This window comes from Oryctolagus cuniculus, chromosome 5 (genome assembly GCF_051225735.1).
Source record: "Oryctolagus cuniculus isolate XC-2025 breed Fujian yellow rabbit chromosome 5, ASM5122573v1, whole genome shotgun sequence".
Lineage (NCBI taxonomy): Eukaryota > Metazoa > Chordata > Mammalia > Lagomorpha > Leporidae > Oryctolagus > Oryctolagus cuniculus.
In genome coordinates this window covers 156101063-156124041 of record NC_142871.1, presented here as the reverse complement: position 1 = coordinate 156124041, position 22979 = coordinate 156101063, and the positions used below count along the sequence as shown (strand labels likewise).

Here is a 22979-nt window from a genome sequence, read left to right as displayed (position 1 = left end):
CACTGCCACCCACGTAGGAGACCTGGATGGAGTTCCGGGCTCCTAGCTTCCCAGATACTGCAGCCATTTAGGGAGTGAACTCGTGGGTGGAATATATTTTCCCCACCCCCACCCCATCACTCTGCCTTTCAAATAGATAAATAAATCTTAAGAACAATCTTGCTATGCCTGTCCAGATCTTGGTTTCAGGTATACTGAATGCCCTTTCCCCCAGAAAGGCCTTAAAATAGCCTGTAATACTTAAATAGACGTTTATCCCTCTGTGACATAGTCACTTCCACCTGGACTTTAGGCAGTGCGAGAACACTTCACACATAAAATGAACCCAAGCTACTCACAGAAGGGAGACCTACAGCATCCTTGGTTACTGCGGGCCAAAATCTACCAGCTGACCAGAACCCGGATACAACCAGCCCAGCCAGCAGTCAGGAGTTCCCTCACAAGCACACAGAACGCTAAACTCATTTGGAAAAAGATCCCATGCACATTTTTCTTTGACAAAGGCCCCTTGGTGACCCGGCCTCCACGTCCAACAATGGACACTCAGCAGATCCTGCCTCCCTCGAGTGCTTAGTGCTTAAGAACTCCAGTTTCAATCCATGTTGCCAGAAACAATTTGATGGCCTTTCTGAACAGTCACCAAAGCTCTTGTAACCACACAGTCATTTTAAATTAACATCCTCATTTAAAATAATTAAACCGTATTCTTGTTTGTGATCAAAATTGATATTGGAACAGTGCATTCACCCTAGGCAGGGCGCTGACAGACAAACGAGAACTGCAACAGGAGGTGCACGTCCAGATGCGAGAAGGCAAGGCTGCTGGCGCCAAGGGAACAGTTTCTCCACACTGCTAATCACTCTGGATTGAACCTAAGTCTTGACTAGACAGAAGAACCAGTGGTAAATCCTCCTCCTTCAAAAGACTTCCGTTGCCAGCAAATACCTGCTAGGAAGTAGAAACCTGGACAAAACAGAAGAGGAAGGCAAAGATTATTTGTTAAGCCAAAAACTGGAAACCACCAGAACAGCCTTTAGGAGGCCAATGGGGGTTCACCCATCCCGTGGGAGAGGCCCCACCCAGCAATAAAGAGGATGGAACTGTGGTCACACCACTCGGATGGGCTGCAAGGTTTTATGCCGGAAGAAAATACAAGCCAGTCTCAATGACTCACATGCTGCACAGTGTCACTTCAAAAGCATTATCACAACAACAGACGTGTAGGTTCTAGAACAGATCAGTGGTGACCCAGGGCTGGGGACTGTGGGAGGGTATGACGACAAAGGGGCACAAGAGGAAGATCTGTGTGGTGGAGAAGGAGCTTTCTCTCTGGATCGTCCGTGTTTGGGATGAAGGGGCGTAGTGTACCAGTGTCCACTTCCTGGCTTTGATGCAGAACAACGATGACATAAGAGTAATCACTGGGGAAACCAGGTGAGGGGGTCCATGGGACCACTTAGTACTATCTTTGCAGCTTTTTGCAAATCTATAATCTTTCAACATTTAGAAGCAAAGAGAGAGAGGAGGGAGCAAAAAAAAAAAATAAGGGAGTAAGAAAAAGAAAGAAAAGGAAATAATATAGTATAGATATTGACAACCCCAAAGATGAAAGGTGACAGAGAAGATTTCGAATAAGGAACAGCAGAGCAAATATTACAGGTCACAGTCAGGCAAACTGACAGCCAGAAACTGTTTAGATTATAAATTGTGAATGAACTCAGTGGACAGCGAAAGGGAAACATGGTTGAACTCTTCCCCTGAATGACAAGGGTGGAAGGGAGGCACAGTGAGCAAGAAGACACGGAATAAATGTGGCAGCTGTAGCCGTGGGGAGGCCTGGTGGGCAGGGGCAGGGGCAGGGGGGAGGGCACGCTCCTTAGGATGTGACGTGCATCACAGGAGACGGAGAAGCACAGCTGGGGAAACTGTCGGATCTATGCAGAAATACTGGAGGAGGCTGCGCCATCGAAATCAGAGGTCAAAGGAGAAAAGGCAAAAATGCTTGGGCGTGAGCAGAATTACTGATGAAATCATGATAAGGTCATGAGGGAACATCACTGTCAGGTAAGTCACAAGGAGGAAGAGCTATCTCAGGTTTAGAAAAATGACAGAAAGAAAAAAACACGGTTCTTCAGGGAAGAAAAATGACCTGCGACAAACCTCAATGACTTCTGGAAACGTCTTCCCTATGCGAGCCTACATACATTTCCCAGCTTTAACAAGTATCTTTGCTATATCCTAGCACATACCAAGTGTACAGCAAGCCCAATTTTCGCTCCACAAACATGATCTTAATGAGCACCATTCTTGCAAGAACAACACAAAAGTTCATGAGACTGGACTGCAGTAGGAAGGAAAGCATTGATGACCCAACTTTTGAGCAAACATCTCGCAGTCCTCCAGGACAAAGGACTGTGGTGCAGGATCCCATCCCAAGAGCATATGCACCCAACAATATTAAAATCTGCACACCGACGTAGTAATTCTAGGGGCCAGTGCTGTAGCATACAGGGTAAAGCTGCCACCTGCAGTATCGGCATCCCATATGGGCGCCGGTTCAATTCCTGGCTGCTCCATTTCCAATCCAGCTCCCTGCCAGTGTAGTAATTCTAGGATCTTGAAGTCTGAGATTGAGTGTCCATACCCAGTGCAAACCCAGGTTCTTGCCCTCTCAAGGACAGTAGCCCCTAAACAAAGGGAACAAAGAAAGGCAGCTGGCCCTCCTCCTAAAAGGAGAAATTATAAAAACAAAGCCCCAGTTTCTCTCCCAGCTCTGGAAACACCAACTCCAGATGCTTCAGAAACTTTCACTTATTTCACTGATCCCATCCCCAACATGTGGCTGGACAGGAATCCATTCATCTACACTGCTACCGAGTCCAACCTCTAACCTTAGGGAAGACAGCAAATCACCTGAAAATGAAGAAATCCAAAGCATATGGTAAGCTTTGCCAGATATTATTTCCTGGTAAATTATGTTCCTGCAACAACACAAAGAAAGCCTTGTTATTCTTAGCAGTTGTTACACAAATCCCTTGCAAGGAAAGGTATGCATTTTGGGGTGATGCTTTGAGAAACCAGATCTGATCTAAGAATGAGCTTCCAAGTCCTGTGGATAGCTTGGTGCCAAGGACTGACAAGGGGGGCAGGAAAAGCTAAAATTTTCTGCAAAAGAACCATGGGTGGGTTGGGTGGGGGTGGATATTCTAGAATGGAGAACTTAAGATGCTACTTGTGTTTTTCCTCTGTTCTGTTGTTGCTTCTTCCTATGGGATATCCCCTGATAATAGTTCTTCTCTCTGCAAAATATGTTGTTTCACTCTTTTACCAAATCACCAAAGGATCTCATTGCCACGACTTAAGATGCTGTATTTTGCAAAAAGGTTGGCCAGTGTAGCAGGTGAAACATGGAAGTGATATCTACATCCCTTTGCAATTAAATTTTTTGAAAAAGGTTTATCTATTTATTTGAAAGGCAGAGTTACAGAGGCAGAAAAGCATGTGTGGGGAGAGAGAGAGAGAGAGAAAGTCTTCAATTGCTGGTTCACTCCCCAAATGGATGCAGGGCTGGAGCAGGGCTGCTTCAAAGCCAGGAGACAGGAGCTTCTTCCAGGTCTCCCATGTGAGTGTGGGGGTGGGGGGGGCAAGGACTTGGCCCATCCTCTGCTACTTTACCAGGCCATAGCAGAGAGCTGGATCAGAAGTGGAGCAGCCAGGACTTGAACCAGCGCCCATATAGGATGCGGGCACTGCAGGTGGTGGTTTTCCCCGCTACTCCACAGTGCAGCCCCTGCAATTAAATTCTACTGTGGAGACGGACTAGATCTACATGGTCACTTATGCTGAATCCAGGCTGTAAGTATGCTTTGTGTTAGAAAGCAATGTAGTCGACCACACACACATATGCACATGCGTACACACACACACACACACACACAAAAGCAATAGGTGGATACAAGTCACACTGGTTCTGTCAACATGTGCATCTGTGCGCCTGGGTGGGCAGTGCACAGAGCGGCTTTCCCGCAGGCCTGCAGGCAGCCTGGGAGGGGGATGAGACGTCCAGGAGTGAGGAGGCCTGTCCTCCAGTCCTGGCTCTGCTCTTACTGCTGAGCACCCTCCAAGGTATCTCAGCTGCCTGAAAAGTCACGGCAACAGAAGGAAGTGCGCCTTACAGACACAGAGACAAAAACATGAGGCACACAGCGGATGTTGAATCCAAGTCGCTCCTAATTCCCAATCACGTAAATCTTCATCGATCAGAAAAAAAAATGCTAATGACACTACTCCCCGTTTAATCTACTTTTTCGCTAATCCCTGTGTCATAAAAATGCTGTCCTCTCTCCACTCAGCTCTGTCCTCTGGTGTTTCAACACCCCCTATAGCATATCATACTGCCCAGTTCTCAAAGAAACAACATGACAGTCATCTGTCGTCATAACCATGAGTGCCAGGGCACCTGATCTACGTGGTACAAGGTCACTGAGGTTATTGGTGGAGGACGGATGGCAGGATTGGGTGTCCAGTGCAGGACACTGACCCCATCGGGGCAGACAGCCCATTATTTTCCCACTTATCAAAGTGGCTTTATGGGGCCGGCGCCATGGCTCACTTGGTTAATCCTCTGCCTGTGGCGCTGGCATCCCATATGGGTGCCGGGTTCTAGTCCCGGTTGCTCCTCTTCCAGTCCAGCTCTCTGCTGTGGCCCGGGAGGGCAGTGGAGGATGGCCCAAGTGCTTGGGCGCCTGCACCCGCTTGGGAGACTAGGAGGAGGCACCTGGCTCCTGGCTTCAGATCTGCATAGTTCCGGCGGAAGCGGCCATTTGGGGGGTGAACCAATGGAAGGAAGACCTTTCTCTCTGTCTCTCTCTCTCACTAACTCTATCTGTCAAATAAAATTTTTTTTTAAAAGTGGCTTTCAATGTTCCACCCTCTCTCCCACAATACCTCCAGAACAGTCTTGGTAAAATCTCTTTTATCATGCTCTTCCCACTCAAAAATGTATCAGTCTTTGAATCCACAAATACCTATTGGTTGGTACTCAATTATCAATACTGGTGATGGGTGCTTTACCCTTACAACACGAGACAAAAGCACACATGATGCCTCAGGGCCCCCCTTTGTGTCAGAACCTTTAGTTTGCAGCTCCAAGGGCATCTCCAGGGCTCTGAAGTAGAACCCCCTTTGCAAGAGGGGGACGTGCATTTGGTGCAGCAGTTAAGACACCACTTGCAACACCTACACCCTGAATCGGAGTGCTGAGATCAAGTCCCAGCGCCTCTACTTTGGAGGAGCTTCTTGTTACTGCACACCCTGGGAGGCAGCAGGCAATAGTTCAAGTACTAGGGTCCCTACCTTTCACACGGCAGACCTGGAGGAAGTTCCAGGCTCCTGGCTTTGGCCTGGCCCAGCCCTGGATATTGTGGACATCTAGGGAGTGAACCAGCACATGCTTCTCTCTCTCTACCTTTAAAATGAAAAAAAATAAAATAAAAAGCAAAAAACATCATTAAAAAGTTGTAAATTTTTAAAAAATCACAAGAAAGAACTTTTAAAATATCAATCTGCTTTTCCATTGATCTTCAGCCAACTTTGGGCTGTGGCCCTTCCTCTGCTCTTGCGCTTTCTCACCAGGCACAATACTGGTTCCATCTCCCACTGCTGTGAGCACAGACCTTCACAAATATGTGGGTCCAAGTTAGACATGTAATCTTGATTCGACTTCTCCTAGGATCTCCGCAGCTTCATTGGCTTGATTTTTAGGCCTTTGGGTGACCTGATGGATAGAGCTGCTGGATCTAGCAGGTGAAAATCCGGGATCCTCAGGCGAGTGTTGTGGCACAGAGTTATGCCGCTGCTTGGGACATCAGCATCCCATGCCAAAGTGCCTGGGACCGATTCCCACTGCTGCTTCCAGTCCAGTTTCCTGCAAATGGACACACTGGGAGGCAGCAGGAGATGGCTCAAGTACGTGGGTCCCTGCTATCCATGTGAGAGACACTGGAGGGAGTTCCTGGCTGCTGGTATCAGCCTAGCCCAGTCCCAGCTCTTGTAGGCATTTGAGGAGTAAATAAGCAGATGGAAGGTTTCTCCCTTTCTCTCTCTGACACTCTGCCTTTCTTTCTGAGAGAGAGAGAGAGAGAGAGAGAGAGAGAGAGAGAGAGAATGAATTTATTTGAATAGTAGAATGACAAAGATAGAGATATCTTCCATCCACTGATTCACTCTCCTAATGGCTGCAATGGCTGAGACTGGGTCTCCCACATGGGTTGCAGGGGCCCAATTACTTGGGTCGCCTTCCATTGCTTTCTCAGCAGGGAGGGAGCTGGATGGGAAGCAGAACAGCAGGGATTCGAACTGGCGATCTGATGTGGAATACCGGCATTGCAGGCAGTAGCTTAGCTCACTGAGCCACAGTGCCAGCCCCCACCCCCTCTTTAAGGATGTACTTTTCTCTGAAGGGAAGAGAGAACTTCTACTTTACCTATGTCCCTGTCTAAATACTGATGGAGTTTGTGGACTCAAAAAGCTTCCACAGCCTTGGCAGCTCATTTCAAGAGCCCTGGGTGATCACTGACATCATAAATAGGAGTGTCAATTGTTAAATCAACAACAGGAGTCACTGTGCACTTATTCCCTGTGTAGGACCTCTGTCCTTAATGAGTTGTGCTATGAGAATTAACAGTAAATCTTGTTTTCAAACAGTACTTTATACTTTGTGTGTCTGTATGGGTGCAAACTTTTGATACGAAATCTAAGTAAATTTTTACTTAGTATAAAGTTCATTTTCTGTATATAAAATGAATTAAAAATGAATTTTAATGAAGAATGGAATGGGAGAGGGAATAGGAGGTGGGACAGGAGTGGGAGTGGGAGGGCAGATATGGGGGAAAGAACCACTATATTCCTAAAGCTGTACTTATGATATTTATATTCATTAAATAAAAGCTTTCTTTAAAAAATTGACAAAAAAAGATTTTATTTGAAAGAGTGACAGAAGGAGAGAAAGAAACAAAGACAGAATGATCTTCTACCTTTTCCCATTGATTCACCAATCAAATGGCTACAACAGGCAGGGCTAAGACGAGATGGAGCCAGGAGCCAGGAACTCCATCCGCATTTCTTTTCTTAAAAAAAAAAAAAGATTTATTTTATTTATTTGAAAGGTAGAGTTACAGAGAGAGAGAGAGAGCTCTTCCATCCACTGGTTCACTCTCCAAATGACTGCAATGGGCAGAGCTGGGCCGATCTGAAGCCAGGAGCCAGGAGCTTCACCCATGTGGGTGCAGGAGCCCAACCAGTTGGGCCATCCTTCTCTGCTTTCCCAGGCACATTATCAGAGACCTGGATCAGAAGTGGAGCAGCTGGGTCTTGAAACAGTGCCCATACGGGATGCTGATGTCCCAGAAAGTGTCTTTACCTGCTACCTCACAATGTCGGCCCCTCCACCCGGGTTTCTCACTTGGGTTCCAGGACCCCAAGTACTCGGGCCATCAACTGCTGCTTTCCCAGGTGCATTAGCAGGAATCAGAAGCAGAGCAGCTGGAACGTGAACCATCGCCACTCTACGGGGTATCACAAGCAGTGGCTCAACCCACTGCACCACAACACTGGCCCCCAACTCTTCCAAATTAATAATTAAAAAAATACAGGATGCTCAGTTAAATCTGAGTTTCAGATAAACAATGAGTAGCTTTTATACATCTCATCCAATATCGGAGGCATATTTATGTGGGAAAAAAATCATTGTTTCTCTGAGCTTTGTCTGGAAGCCCTATTAGTGAGTCACCTGAAACTGAACAAAGGGTTGGTTTATGTGCTCAGTGAGTGACAGCAGGACACCAGAGATGGCTTCTGCACAGCAAAACTGTGATAGTCACCAACTACAGGGAAGGGGAAGAGAGAGTACAGCAGCCCTGGCAACCTGTGTGGGAACGGTCTATCTGACACAGGAGGGCTTTGCCCCTTGCTGCTGAGTTAAGCTACTGATGGCATCTCAAGTGACAGTGCAAAGTAGTGGGATGGGATCAAGGAGGGAGAAAATACCGCAGAACAGTGGCAATCAACAACTGCCACCCTTCTGAGAAAGTGAACTGCCCCACAATGGTGTCACCAGCCCTGTCTTGTACACCTGTCCTCAATCCAGGTTGAGTACAGGCGGGAAGTATGGTCCAGTGGGCTCCCAAATCATCACTGCCCACTAGGCCATCCAGACCCTGGAGTCATAGCCCTGGGCATTTTGGGACAACTGAAAAATAAGCACCCACTCCCGTCTCAAGATTCTGAGCAACTCCCACAGTATTCAAGAGAGTCAACCATGTGTTTTTCTACCTGGAGAACGTGGGCACCTTTTCTTTGTAATATGATTTCTTGGCTGGAGAGGAACAATTAGGTACCCTGAGATGCTCTGTAGAAATGCAAGATGATATTGTATTGTATTAATGTCACTTAATGGTAGCTGTCAATGATAGTGATGGAATAAATATGGAAAAGGAAATTACTGTAATTGATTGACAGCCTGGAATCTTCCATATTCGACCTAATGAGAGCAACCCCTGAACAGCAGCTTCCAGTGCAGGCTATTAATGCAAATCATATGCATCGTACTGGTATGCTGAATTATGCAATGCCATGCGAATGTCTAATCCATTTCACCAGGCTTGTCTTTATCCAGAAAAAAAATATTTCACTGACATGCTGATTAGTATATTAGGAGAGTTTAAGAAGTTTGGTGCTAAAGTAGGTGCCATCGTAGTGTTATTAATTTAGTTCAGAACAAGACAAACAGCTCTGTGCAGCCATCAAAACCGCTACGTAAGTCTACAAGATAACTTTGTCAAGACTGATGGGAATTTACAGAAAAGTCTTGTGATTTGTGGAAGGAATTAGCAAACAGATAAGGAGCACATTGTTCTTCTAGAAAACCACTGTCAAGGATTCGGTCCTCATGCAGAACCAGACACCTGCCAAGATGTCGACAATGCCTGTGCAACCGCTGTTTCTCAGATGTTCAGAAACTTGTGGAAACTTCTAATGGAACCAGATGTGGGAGGTCAAGGCACCAACATGTACAAATAAGGTTTAGGACCTACTTTGGAAACCCCCTGGAGACTTAAGTACTGCCCAGACATCATCATCAATAGTAAAACCCTGCCTGTTGGAATACACTTTATATGGGAAGAGGTCTGTTGGGGTAGAATAATAAGTTACCAATTACCCATTACACATCTCGAGAACTTACAGCCTTGAGAATTCAGAACCCTAAGCTCTTTAACCCCTGCTCATACCAATCCTTTAAAATTCGGATCAATCGACGAAGTGCCTGGACTTCAAACTAATGTATCCTACACCTTCCTACAAATTAGCTCTAAAACACTGGAGTGAAAGAGACAAGGTAGGGAACACTGCATTTTTCCACGACTGGTCTCAAGAGGGTCTTAGCCAGTGTAAGCAAATAATGAAGGATAGAATTAAAAGGGAGAGAATGATCCTGCAGGGGAAACAGGACACACAGCAGACTTATAGAATGGCAGCACTCCTGCCTCAGAATCAACCCTTGGGACATTCGGATCTGGCTAAAAGGTCCATGGGAGTCTCACAGGCATGGAAAGCCATGACACAGTGGCAAAAAAAACAATCTAAATGAAAGATCCTGGTGAACAAGACCCCAGCAGAAGGAACAGGCCATCAAGGAGAGAGGCACCTTTCTCTGAAGGGAGGAAGGAACCTCCACGGTGATACGGCCTTGACTAAACAAGTTCAGAGTTGGTGAACTCAAGGGGCTTCCATAGCCTAGACAGCTCATAGCAAGAGTCTCGGGTGATTGCTGACGTCATAAATAAGAGTGCCAATTGTTAAATCAACAACGGGAGTCACTGGGTACATGCTCCCCACGTAGGATCTCTGTCCTTAATGTGTTTTACTATGAAACTTAAAAACAACACTACTAGTCGAACAATACCCTATACCTTGTGTGGTTGTGTGAGTACAGCCTGTTGAAATCCTTGCTTAGTATATACTAAGTTGATCTTCAGTATATGAAGGTAATTGAAAATGAAACTCGATGAAGGGCGGGATGGGAGAGGGATTGGGAGAGGGGAGGGCCACAGGAGGGAGGGAGGTTGTGGTGGGGGGAGCCACAACAATACAAAAATTGCACTTTGTAAATTCACATTTATTAAATAAAAAAAGATTATATAACAAACAAAAAAGAGGAAAAAAAGGAACTTAATACTTTACCCTTTTAGTATTTTTTATGTTCTACTTAAAACTATTGGTTGAACTCTGTAATTAATACACAATTACTCTTAGGTGTTTAATTAATGCTATAACTAGTACTCAAATAGTATTTTACACTTTGTGTTTCTGTGTAGGTGCAAACTGTTGAAATCTTTACTTAATATATGCTAAATTGATCTTCTGTATATAAAGATAATTGAAAATTAATCTTGATGTGAATGGAAGGGGAGAGGGGAGGGTTGTGGGTGGGAGGGAAGTTATGGGGGGGGAGCTATTGTAATCCATAAGCTGTACTTTGGAAATTTATGTTCATAAAATAAAATAAAAGAGGGTCTTAGGTTGGTATACAGATGAACCTTTCATCCTACAAACATTTTTTAATATCTTTCACATGCTGGACCCTGGACATAGAAGCACTAATCCTGTCCTCCTGAGGCTTCCATTCTGGTGGAAGAAACACACACGAGGTGAGAATTACAAGAGGGTGGGAAGAGTGTCACGAAACAGGAAGTGCAGTTCTACGACAGAGGGGTTGTCACTGAGGAAGGCCTACCCTAGGCAGGGCTCCATGGATACTGGGGGTATTTTTTAACTGACAAATAAAAATTGCATACAACATGGCATACAACATGATGTTTTGAACTACATAAACACGTTGGAATGGTCAAGCCAAACTCATTAACATACACATTATCTCATATACTCACCATTGTTTTGTGGTGAGAACACTCCAAGTCTGCTCTAGGAACAACTTTCAAGCACGCGGTGCCTGATCCTTAACCATCATCAACATGTACAATAGGCCCCCTGAGCTTGCTGCTCCTAGCTGAAGCCTTGAACTCTCTGACCTACATCTCCCCTCCTGCTTCCCTGCTGGCCTCTGGGGTCCCCCGGTCTGCTCTCTGCTTCCCTGATCCTGCATATAGCTGATGCCATGCAGTGCTTGTCCTCCGGTGCTCGACTTATTTCTTTAGTAAAATGTCCTCAAGGCCCCTTCATGTTGCTGCAAGTAAGAGGATTTCCTTCTTTTTATGGATGAATTTTATATACAAAATGCAGAGAATGGTCTATTATTATATATTTTCTTTATTTAGTCATCCAGTACTTGACACTGAAGTTGATTACATATCATGGCTATTGGCCGGCGCCGCAGCTCACTAGGCAAATCCTCCGCCTTGCAGCGCAGGCACACCGGGTTCTAGTCCTGGTCGGGGTGCCGGATCCTGTCCGGTTGCCCCTCTTCCAGGCCAGCTCTCTGCTGTGGCCCGGGAGTGCAGTGGAGGATGGCCCAAGTGCTTGGGCCCTGCACCCCATGGGAGACCAGGAGAAGCACCTGGCTCCTGCCATCGGATCAGCACGGTGCGCCAGCCGCAGCGCGCCAGCTGCGGCGGCCATTGGAGGGTGAACCAACGGCAAAAAGGAAGATGTTTCTCTCTGTCTCTCTCTCACTGTCCACTCTGCTTGTAAAAAAAAAAAATCATGGCTATTATGAATAACACATAAGTGAACATGGGGCTGCAAGTATCTCTCTAACATATCGACTTCATTTCCTTTTGATGTATGCCCAAAAGTGAAATTGATGGATCATAAAATAGTCCTATTTTGAGGTTTTTAATTTTGTTTGTTTCAGAAAACTCCATACTGTTTTCTATAACAACTATACCAGAAACTGGTTTTATTTTTTAACAATCACATAGTTGCATATAGATATGCATTCAAACTAGACAAACTTATTTTATTGTCACAATGTATACCAATACAAGCTCTTCTTAAGTAAACCATCTTAAATGTGAAAAGTGAGTCGACTTAAAGAAGATTTTTTTTGACAGGCAGAGTGGACAGTGAGAGAGAGAGAGAGAGAGAGAAAGGTCTTCCTTTGCCATTGGTTCACCCCCCAATGGCCACTGCGGCCGGCGCATCGCACTGATCCAAAGCCTGGAGCCAGGTGCTTCTCCTGGTCTCCCCTGCGGGTGTAGGGCCCAAACACTTGGGCCATCCTCCACTGCACTCCCGGGCCACAGCAGAGAGCTAGACTGGAAGGGGAGCCACCAGGACAGAATCTGGCGCCCCGAACAGGACTAGAACCTGGGGTGCCAGTGCTGCAGGTAGAGGATTAGCCAAGTGAGCCACGGCGCTGGCCAACTTAAAGAAGATTTTAAGCAAATCATAGAGCAATTAGTATTCAAAGATGGCGCAGGTTGTGAACTTGGTATATGAATGACTGAAGTTTGGGAAACCTAGAAGAGGAAGGGAAACAAGAAAAGGGAGGGGCAGCCCCAGAGGAAAGGGGCCAGGGACACAGGCAAAATAACAGAACCAAGAAGACGAAAGTCGGTTCAGAAGTTTCCTCCGTGTGCTCTCACGTGCACTACTTCCTTCTTTCCCGCCACCAGTCCCCGGTGGCGTAATGTGGTCTCGTGAAACTTTCCATAGAATAATTGAGGGCCTTGCAAAGTTAAGTAAAACTCTAAAGGTCACCCTGCAAATTAGCAGTGCAGGTAGAGTTACAGCCCAGGCCGGCCTCCCCTCGCCCAACTGGGGGCTGTGTCTCTCGCCTCCGAAGTGCCCAGTGTGTGGCAAGCTGAAAAGTGAAACTTTATATAAAACAAACTGAGCAAAATCGGACACTTCTGAGGGGATGAATAAAGGCTGCAGCTGGCTTGAAAAACATAACCTTGTTTTCACTACCGAGAGTCCTTTGAAATGACCCAGCCCGAAGGTCCTCAGAGCAGCTTATTGAATATAAATTCTGTCTCCTTCCAAAAAAAAAAAAAAAAAAGTATGTTCTGCCTCTGTCCCTAAAAAAAAGCAATGTTGGTAACACTGGAGGAGGCCATGTCCCACCGAAGCTCTCCCAAGAAGTGACTCCATGGAAGGTGAGTGTGCCCGTCTCAACACCACTTCACACAGCCATGCACGGTGCTATGACATTTTGGTCAATGACCATCTGAATATACAACAGTGGTCACACAAGGTGATCACAGAGCTAAACAACAAAAAATCCCAATGGCCTAGGGGCATGATTGACATTGTGACATCATATTACTGTCTATTACTCATGATTGTGTGACACTGATGTAAACACTCCCACTTGGGCTGTCACAAGGAGGATTAGCGTGTACAATTATGTACAGTACATCATACTTGATGATAATAAACCACCACATGGCTGGCTCTTTCATTTATTCTACTAGACGTATCATTATTTTAGCAGGTACTCCGCCCGCTTATAAAAAAACAAAGAAACATTCACTCTGAGAGTGTGCTGTGTCACAGCCACAGCTCGTGTTTACCGCATCTCTTGACAGCATCAAGAGGCCATGTGGAGTGATTGACCTGCTTCATCTAGGTTTGTCAAGTGCACTCCAAGTTCACACAATAATGAAATCAACTAATGACGAAAGCGCATCTCTCAGAACGTGTTCCCCTCACTAAGCACTACATAGCTGCAGCGTCTCCATCTTGCCCCCAACTACTCTAAAAACCCCTGGAAAGGCAAGCCACTATCTTGGCTTGTCTGTGCATCACAGGAGAGTCACCTTTATTTCCCAGTATCTAGCATCAAGGGAATAATGCAAGCCTCAAGCCCATTCCCTGCGGTATAAAGAGCACCGAAGGTTCTCCCAGGATTCTGCACACCGTGCTTGCTTGGGCTGCTCAGCCTGGTAGGACCAGCCACCATCTCCCCTCTGCTGTCTCTTCACCAACTCCTTTCTGTCCCTGTCCCTGCCCATCTCTGCATTTCCTTCCTTCTATCTCTGACTCCCAGCTCTTATAGATTTCCAGTTTCAAGGTTCCTGATTCATGCATGTACCCAACATTTCTTTTAAGATTTATTTTATTTATTTAAAAGTCAGAGTTACAGAGAGAGAGAAAGAGGAAGAGGGAGGGGGAGAGAGAGAGGTTGATTGATTGATTACATATTCTGCCCATTCCCCAAATGCCCACAACAGCTAAGGCTGGGACAGGCTGAAGCTAGGAGCCAAGAACCCCATCTAAGGTCTCCCATGTGAGTGGCAGGGGCCCAAGCACTTGGGCCATCTCCTGCTGCTTTGCCAAAGGCATTCACAGGGAGCTGGATCAGAAGCAGAGTGGCCAGGACTCAAATCAGCATTCATATGGAATACCAGCATTGCAGGCGTGGCTTAACCCGCTGCACAACCTTGGCCTCATGTGCCCAACATTTGGATGTGAGCACTCACCACACACCAGGCTCCATTCTGGATCTTGGACAACCAGACCCACTCCTTGCTCTCACCAAGCCTGTACTCTCAAGGGAGGAGAGAAACAAATCAACTAGTAGGTTAAAAAAAATTCAGCAGTGTCAAAGCTGTCCATGCAGGAGTATTTTTAAAAGACTAAAGTGAAAGGAAGTGAACATGGAATACTCTACTGTCTGTTAGCCTCTCTGAGACCACATTTAGGTTGAGCTCTAAACCATGAAGAGCAAATGGACAGCATTCCAGTAGAAGAAAGAGATGATGCTTAGATGCTAGGTCAGGGACAATGTTCACAGAATCAAATGGAGGCCACTACGGTGTAGCGATGCTTCGCGAGACTGTCCCATGGAGTGGTACTGTGGCATAGTAGGTTAAGCCTCTACCTGCGGCTCCAGCATCCCATGTGGGTGCTGCTTCCTGTCCCGAGTGCTCCTCTTCCAATCCAGCTCCCTGCTAATATGCCTCAGAAAGCAGTGGAGTGGGGCCAGTGCCATGGCACAGTAGGTTAATCCTCCGGCATCCCATATGGGCGCCAGTTCTGGTCCTGGCTGCTCCTCTTCTAATCCAGCTCTCTGCTATGACCTGGGAAAGCAGTAGAAGATGGCCCAAGTCCTTGGGTACTGCACCTGCTTGGGAAAGCAGGAAGAAGTTCCTGGCTCCTGGCTTCAGATCAGCGAAGCTCCGGCCATTGCAGCCATTTAGGGAGTGAACCAATCGAAGGAAGACTCACTCTCTGTCTCTCCCTCTCACTGTCTCTAACTCTACCTCTCAAATAAATACATAAAAATCTTAAAAAAAAAAAAAAGCAGTGGAGGACGGCCCAAGTGCTTGGGCCCCTACACCCATGTGGGAGACCCAGAAGAAGCTCCTGGCTCCTGGCTTTGGCCTGGCCCAGCCCAGTCATTGCAGCTATTTTGAGGGACAGAACAAGCAGATGGAAGATTGACCTCTCTTTGTCTTTCCTTCTCCCCCTGTGCCTTTCAAGTAAATAGATAAATCGTCTTAGAAAATGCTGGGAAAGCTACTAGTTCTAACTACCGAAACTGCATGTGTGTACACACACTCACTTTTCTCAGTGCTGTTTGGGTAGCTGAGGGGCTGAACCTGCCAGGAAACACTAGAACACAGCAGGTGTTGTGCTGTTGTGCACAGCTCAAGTGGAGTCCAGAGAGGACGGTGAGCCCAGCTCACACCAGGTTACACAGGAGTATTATTTTCCTAACAAAGTTCCACGCTTTCCGTGACTTGAATAACCACAGTGTTTCCACTCACCTTTCTGGAGACTGGATGCCCAAGATCAGGGTGCCAGCAAGTTCTCCTGGGGGGTGAGAAAGAGGATCTGTTCTAGGCCTCTCTAGTTTTCCATGGCGTGGAAGTCCTGTCTGCTTACCTCTGCAAGTCTGTCCACCCTGCTGACCTCTGCCTAACTTGACCATCAGCAAAGACCCTCTTACCAATAAGGCCCCATTCACAGGTACTTAGAGCCTCTGCACTTTTCTGGGAGGGCACGATTTAACCCCTAATACAGAGCAAAGAATTTGGCTTTTATCCTAAATGCGATCTCTTGAAGAACTAGGGAAACTTTCGTCTTCCAAGGGCCATTTGGAAACTTAAACCATCATTCAGAAGCCATCAGAAAAAGATCAACTCAAAAATTGGCCTGCTACAGGTTTATTGAATTTCAAGTTCCGCCCATGGTTGTCTTAATAGGGCCAGACCCATTGGTTTTGGGCATTATATGGGCCTCAGGCCAGACATTCCCCACCCCGTTAGAGGACTCTAAGCAAGTGAGTGATGTGATCTGATTTCTGCTTTTCAAAGATTATTTGGGTTTCCATGTGGGGAATGGTTTACTGGAGTCAAGAGCAGAAGCCAGGACAAACTCAAGGGGTGCTGGGGGCCTGGACGGCAATGTCCTGGTAACTGGTCAGGACTACTCAGCATTTGGCCAGGTGGGGCCTTGTGGGGAGCAACTCGGACTAGACTAAGTTACTGGAATTAAGACTTATTCTATGCATCTGCTTTCCCACAATATGGCGCTGAGAAGGGAAACAGCTTCTACACAGCTGCCTCCAGTTCAACCAATAAACTGTAGGACTTGCTCCTGATTGGAGGAGAGCAGCGTACTCGGCGTGTGGGTAGCAGAGTTGGGATTGGCGGAGGAGGACTATAAAGGAGGAGAGAGACAACATGCACCAGGAACATCTAAGGGGAACACCTGTGCAGCCCCCGAGAGAGCCGGCCAGTGGTGTGCCGCTCCCCCGCGGAAGTGGGGAATGTGGCAGGGGGAACCGCCCTTCCACCGAGGTGGAAGGGTCGGTAGCCAACCCGGGAAGAACCAGCAGCAAACCTGGGGAGGGCCGAGAAGACGAAAGAACAGCGCAGGGTCCTGTGTCGTTCCTCCACGAAGACGGGGAGCGACAGGGCCTCCCAACTGGGAAATGAGCTGACACTGCATCCAGAGGACTTGCTCACAGACAGGGAAAACTGGGGACAGTTCATCTAACAAGGAAACTATGGAGAGACCAGAAATGACCTGGCCAGCTTTCTGAGGGCAGAGGGTAGAATTTGATGGTTTCCCAAATGCTTGTCTGCCTACAGGAGTGCACAGTCCTAACAATTTCCATGCTGTCGGTCAAGACAAGGATTGACCTCTACCACTTCGGTCAGCTCAGGCCGAGAGGACAACAACACCTGTGCCTTGTCCTCACTCCATGCCTCTCTCCAGCTGCTAACGGTGCACTCCCGGGCCACACACTACCACTTCCTTTCAGCATGGTAGCCACGTGCATCCCTTCCAAGGAATGAACACTTCCCTCTCGGTGAACAAGAACACTGTGGGCTACCTTCCAGGGTTTGTCTGCTGACAGATTCGAAAGTATGTTAGCCGGCGCCGTGGCTCAATAGGCTAATCCTCCACCTTGCGGCGCCGGCACACCGGGTTCTAGTCCCGGTTGGGGCGCCGGATTCTGTCCCGGTTGCCCCTCTTCCAGGCCAGCTCTCTGCTATGGCCAGGGAGTGCAGTGGAGGATGGCCCAGGTGCTTGGGCCCTGCACCCCATGGGAGACCAGGAAAAGCACCTGGCTCCTGGCTCCTGCCAGGATCAGCGCGGTGCGCCGGCTGCAGCGGCGGCCATTGGAGGGTGAACCAGCGGCAAAGGAAGACCTTTCTCTCTCTGTCTCTCTCTCTCACTGTCCACTCTGCCTGTCAAAAAAAAAAAAAAAAAAAAAAAAAGAAAGTATGTCAATATGGCTCTATAGTAACAAATGTTGCAAAGCAGAAGCCTTTGTTTATTTTGATTTGTTTTGTTTTCCCCAGTTTCTTGGTCATATTGATGAACCTACACCTGCATCTGTGGAAAAGTGGATGGATCAGGTGATGTCAGCCTGACCCGGACCTGGTGTTTGAAAGTGTCAGCAAATTGCAGCTGTTAGTCAACCGTTCACTCTTTCCAAATTCATCAGCCAGGGGAGCAACAGCAAGTGAGTGGGTGTACACTTGATTACGCAATCTGGAGTGATGACATGGTTGTCATGAGGTGCTCTTTTAAGTGGCAGAGTTTTAGTTTCAACCTCAAATGAGGAAGATCGCACGGAAGATGACAGAGCAGGGGTGGCCAACCTCCAGCGTCAGGTCCATTCAGTCATCACCTACTTGGTGCAACCCCTGAGCTAAGAACGGTTTTGCATTTTGAAAAAGCCAACAAAAATTTAAAAAATTGCATTTCCTACCATGAGTTGTGGGGAGCAACTCGGACTAGACTAAGTTACTGGAATTAAGACTTATTCTATGCATCTGCTCTCCCACAATATGGCGCTGGGAGAGGAGTAAACAACTTTTACACAGCTGCCTCCAGTTCAACCAATAACCTGCAGAAGCTGATCCTGCTCCTGATTGGAGGAGAGCAGCGTACTCGGCGTGTGGGTAGCAGAGTTGGGATTGGCGGAAGAGGACTATAAAGGAGGAGAGAGACAACATGCACCAGGAACATCTAAAGGGAACATCCGGATAACATCTGAGCAGCCCCTGAGAGAGCCGGCCGGCTGTGCCACTCCCCCGCGGAAGTGGGGAAAGTGGCAGGGGGAGCCGCCCTTCCACCGAGGTGGAAGGGTCGGCAGCCAACCCGGGAAGAACCAGCAGCAAACCCGGGAAGGGCCGAGCAGACAAAAGAACAGCGCAGGGTCCTGCGCCGTTCCTCCGTGAAGAGGGGGAGCGACAATGAGACACATTTCGTCACACATGAAAATTAAAATTATACACAAGTCACGTTCCAGTGTCTATCAGTGAAGTTTCATGAAAACATGGCTGTGCTTATTTGTGGACAGGTTGTCTGTGGCTGCTTTCCTGAAATAACAATAACGTTGAGTAGCTTTAGCAGAGACTAAGTGGCCTACAGAGTCGACTAAATGACCCTTTGGAGTACAAGTCTGACAGCTCCTCCTCTAGAGTTTGAGAGAGTAGCATGCTGAGTCCTGTCTATAGTCTTCCTGCGTTTGCCACTCTGCTAACCCCGTGCAGGAAATCTACCATGAGCCCCTCCTACGCCCGGGCAACATGCAAGGTCCTGGGGTACACTTGTGAACGATAATGCACAGTCGCTGCTCTCAGAGTTCCGCGTCCAGCAAAGGAGCAGGTGTGAGTCATGGAGCCGGATGAATGCAGTGCACTGGAAACCAGACCATGGCAGGCATTCCAAAAAGGAGGCACATGGAGCCATATAAGCACAAAACAGGGGAACTGATCTCCTGTTCTGGGATATCAAGTGGCAGACGCCAAAGTGCAGATGAATGAGCAATCTGGGGTTTGAAGGAAATGTTGAAGTCATTCAGGGGAAGGGGAAGAGAAAAGGTAGCTTATTTCAGTGTGGGGAGCTGGGGCAGGCCTTGGCACAGCGGCTATACTGCCAGTTCCATATTGGAGTGCCTGTGTTCAAGTCTCAGCTCTGCTCCGGATTCCAGCTTCCTGCTCATGTGCACCTGATGTAGGCGGCAAGTGATGGCTCAGGTACTTGGATCCCAGCCATCCATGGGAAGGCCCAGATTGTACTCCTGACTCCTGGCTTCAGCTTGGCCCAGCATTGGCTGGTGCAGGCCTTTATGGAGTGAACCAGTAGATGAAAGAGATTCTCTCCCCGTCTTTCAAATAAAGAAAATTAAAATTTACAAGGAAGAAAGGAAGGAAAAAGGGAAGGTGGGAGGGAAGAATGAGGAAGAAACAGGCAAGGACAGAGAGTCGGGGAGGGGATCATGCTGTGCAGAGGTAGTTGCCCTCACCTAAGAACAGTGGGAAGTCGCACACAACGTCCTCAGCTACAGTGGTCATCAGCAAAATTCCGAAGCAACCAAAAGGCCGCTAGAGACCAGACGAATAACTGATGGTACATTCACACAATAGAATATTAAAAAGTGGTGAAAACAAATCTGCTCCATGTACAGCACAGGCAACAATAATGGATGGGCCTTGGCAATATAATATTAAACAGAAAAAGCAAGTCCCGTAAGAAACATATAGCATGAGAAACTTTTCCTAATGTTCAAGGTAACTAAAACTCAAGAAGACACGTTTAGGAATACATTTATATAATAAAACTGTATTTCCATACAGCGAGGAGATGAATACAAGATTCAGAGCAGCGAGTTGTCAGCATGATAGAGCGGGGGAAAAGAACTCTCAGGTAGAAGAGCATCCTGGCTAATGCTCCACTTCTTGTGGGCACTGGGTTATAGGTATTTATTATATTAAAAATTAAAAATAGCTGTAAGAAGTTATTAAGGCAATTTATAACACAGGGGTGGCATGATCTGTTTTGCAGTTCAAAAACATCTCTCGGGGGGCTGGTGCTGTGGCATAGCAGATAAAGCTGCCTCCTGCAATGCTGGCATCCTGCTGCTCCACTTCTGATCCAGCTCTCTGCTGTGGCCTGGGAAAGCAGTGGAAGATGGCCCAAGTGCTTGGGCCCCTGCACCCACGTGGGAAGACCTGGAAGAAGAAGCTTCTGGCTCCTGGCTTTGGGTTGGCGCAGCTTTGGCTGTTGGGGTCATCTGGGGAATGAACCAATGAATGGAAGACCTTTCTCTCTCTCTCTGCCTCTGTCTCTCTGTAACTCTGCCTTTCAAATAAATACTTTTAAAAAATGTTATTAATATAATAGAAATGGACCACAGTCCTCCTTTCTGTATTAAATTGTACCTATCAGTTTAAAAAGACAAAAAACAAAAACACCTCTCTGCTGTACCCTTGAGACATTGGGGCAAACATGGAAGCAGGAAGGCCAATCAGCGGTTACTGCAAATGGACAGCTGGAGAGACAAGGGAGGCCAGAGCAGGGCGATGGTACAGAGACACAGTGTCCCTTTGCTCAAACTGACCTGCTGTCCATTATCACATCAGCGTTACAGGAACAGCAGCTCAACACTCCATTAAGTAGATGGTAGGAGAGAAAATGGATCGAGACAATGCCTTTGACCAAGAGAATTCCAAGCCACCTGTCTAGAGAAGGTGCCGCCAGGTGAGTAAACATGGACCACTTCTGGAGACCCTTGCACGTGTTGTTCACCCATGTGTGTGAGAGGGTCGCAAGAAAAAGGGGCACCTGTGCGATTGAATGAGGGAAGAAACATAGACGAGCGCCTTGGAAGAGACCAGCATTTACACACCCCAAGTCTTGCCTGTGTCCCCAACCCTGTGAGTGTGGCCCTGCCTGCCCCTGAGGACACTTCAATGGCATCTTCCCAGCCCTGCACCCGGGGGGCTATTAGGTTCAATAGCATTGTGCTGATGAAGCCCCCCCACCCCGCCCCCAACAGAGAAATTTCACCAATTCCATGCCCCCGAGGTCCTCCACCCCGCAGTATCCCAGAAGAAGCAGAGGAGAGGAGAAACAGAGCCCATGCCCATAAACGCTCCAGTCTGAATGCACACGGCGCTCCTGGATCTTTGCTGGGATGCCCACCTGTCCTGTCGGGTGTATGCCCTTCAATACACATCCCTCGCTTGCTCCCTGCCCCTCTCTGTCTCACATCTGCAATCCTTTTCTTGCTGGAAGACAAGGAACCTCTGTTTCAGCTGTCATTGGCTAAGGGTGATTTAGGGACGCTCGGAAAAAACCCTCTTATCTCCTGGAAGAAAAACTAACGGGAAAATCATGACACAGCCCCCCTTGGGCAACACACATACCCTCTCAGGACCCTCTTCTCTGCTCCCTTCTATTGTGCCATTCAGCATGGCAGAGGGTGGGAAGACGGGAGGCTGTCACCACCAAGAAGGGTTTTGGCGAGCTTCAGCCCTAGCCCCCAAGTCTGTAGGGAAAGCAAACCCAGTTTGAGAGAAGTTGATGTCATTCCTGATCGTTCAATATTGGGGCAGAGAAACATCACAGCGCCTCCAGGAGGGTCCAAGGACAAAACTAGCATGATTTAGTTCGAAGATCTTGATTGGCCATCTTCTGATTCCAGAATCGGACACTGTTTCATTCCATAAAATAGAAGTGTTCTCGTGAGCGCGGCAGAGGGCATTAGAGAAGGGCTGAAGAAAGCGGAATGAAACAGCAGAGTGGTCATCCGAGTTATTTTCCTTGCACACAAAGAGAGAAAGAACAAAAGAGGGATCTCTGATTGGGTCCCCTGAGGTTACATCCGGTTCCAGGCTTAGTGTCAGGATTAAGGCAGAGGGCACTTTGTTATCGTGGGGATGGGACACTTGGCTGTTAGCTCTCTCCTGGCCTGGAAGGTCCAACCTCCACAAACACACTGGAGATTTTTGAAAGTGGTGATTCTGGGAAATCTGATTTCCCAACTGGCGTGTTGAGTTTGGCTAGCTCCTACTTTGTGACTGCAACTAGAGGCTCAAGGGTCAGAGTTCAAGATCAGCAAAGGGCCAGCGCCGCGGCTCACTGGGCTAATCCTCCGCCTGCGTACCCTGGTACCCCGGGTTCTAGTCCCGGTTGGGGTGCCGGTTCTGTTCCGGTTGCTCCTCTTCCAGGCCAGCTCTCTGCTGTGGCCCAGGAGTGCAGTGGAGGATGGCCCAAGTGCTTGGGCCCTGCACCCCATGGGAGACCAGGAGGAAGCACCTGGCTCCTGGCTTTGGATTGGTGCAGTGTGCCGGCTGTGGCAGCCATTTGGGGGTGAACCGACAGAAGGAAGACCTTTCTCTCTGTTTCTCTCTCTCACTGTCTAACTGCCTGTCAAAAGAGAGAGAGAGAGAGAGAGAGAGAGAGAGAGAGAGAGAGAGAGAGATCAGAGCAAAGGCAGGTGGAGAATGTGGATTCTCATTCTCCCAAGGATGGTTGGCACCATCAACAGGTGGCTGCCACTGTGCCTTCATGAGGCACCACTGCTGAGGCTACCCCAGGCTGTGCAGTTTCTTGGCCAGGAACCACCCAGCCAGCGAAGTGGAGCTTGGAGTTCAGGGCCGCTGTCACAGCTCTACCCTTCCAACTAAGGCAGCTCAGCTGTATACGGGAGGCGCCCGTCCCTAAGAAGCCATCTCAAAGCACCCTTACACGCTGTTAAATACAAATGA

General features: G+C 47.7%; 1 long non-coding RNA gene across 1 annotated transcript in view; it reads right to left on the bottom strand.

Annotated features, from left to right (window-relative positions):
* Positions 1-461: 461 nt before the first annotated feature.
* The window catches only part of LOC149126814 (uncharacterized), a 77193-nt gene continuing 54675 nt past the window's right edge, over positions 462-22979 (bottom strand). The window contains exon 3 of the long non-coding RNA XR_016234796.1: positions 462-963. This is a non-coding gene — a long non-coding RNA (uncharacterized LOC149126814). The remainder of the gene's footprint in view (positions 964-22979) is intronic.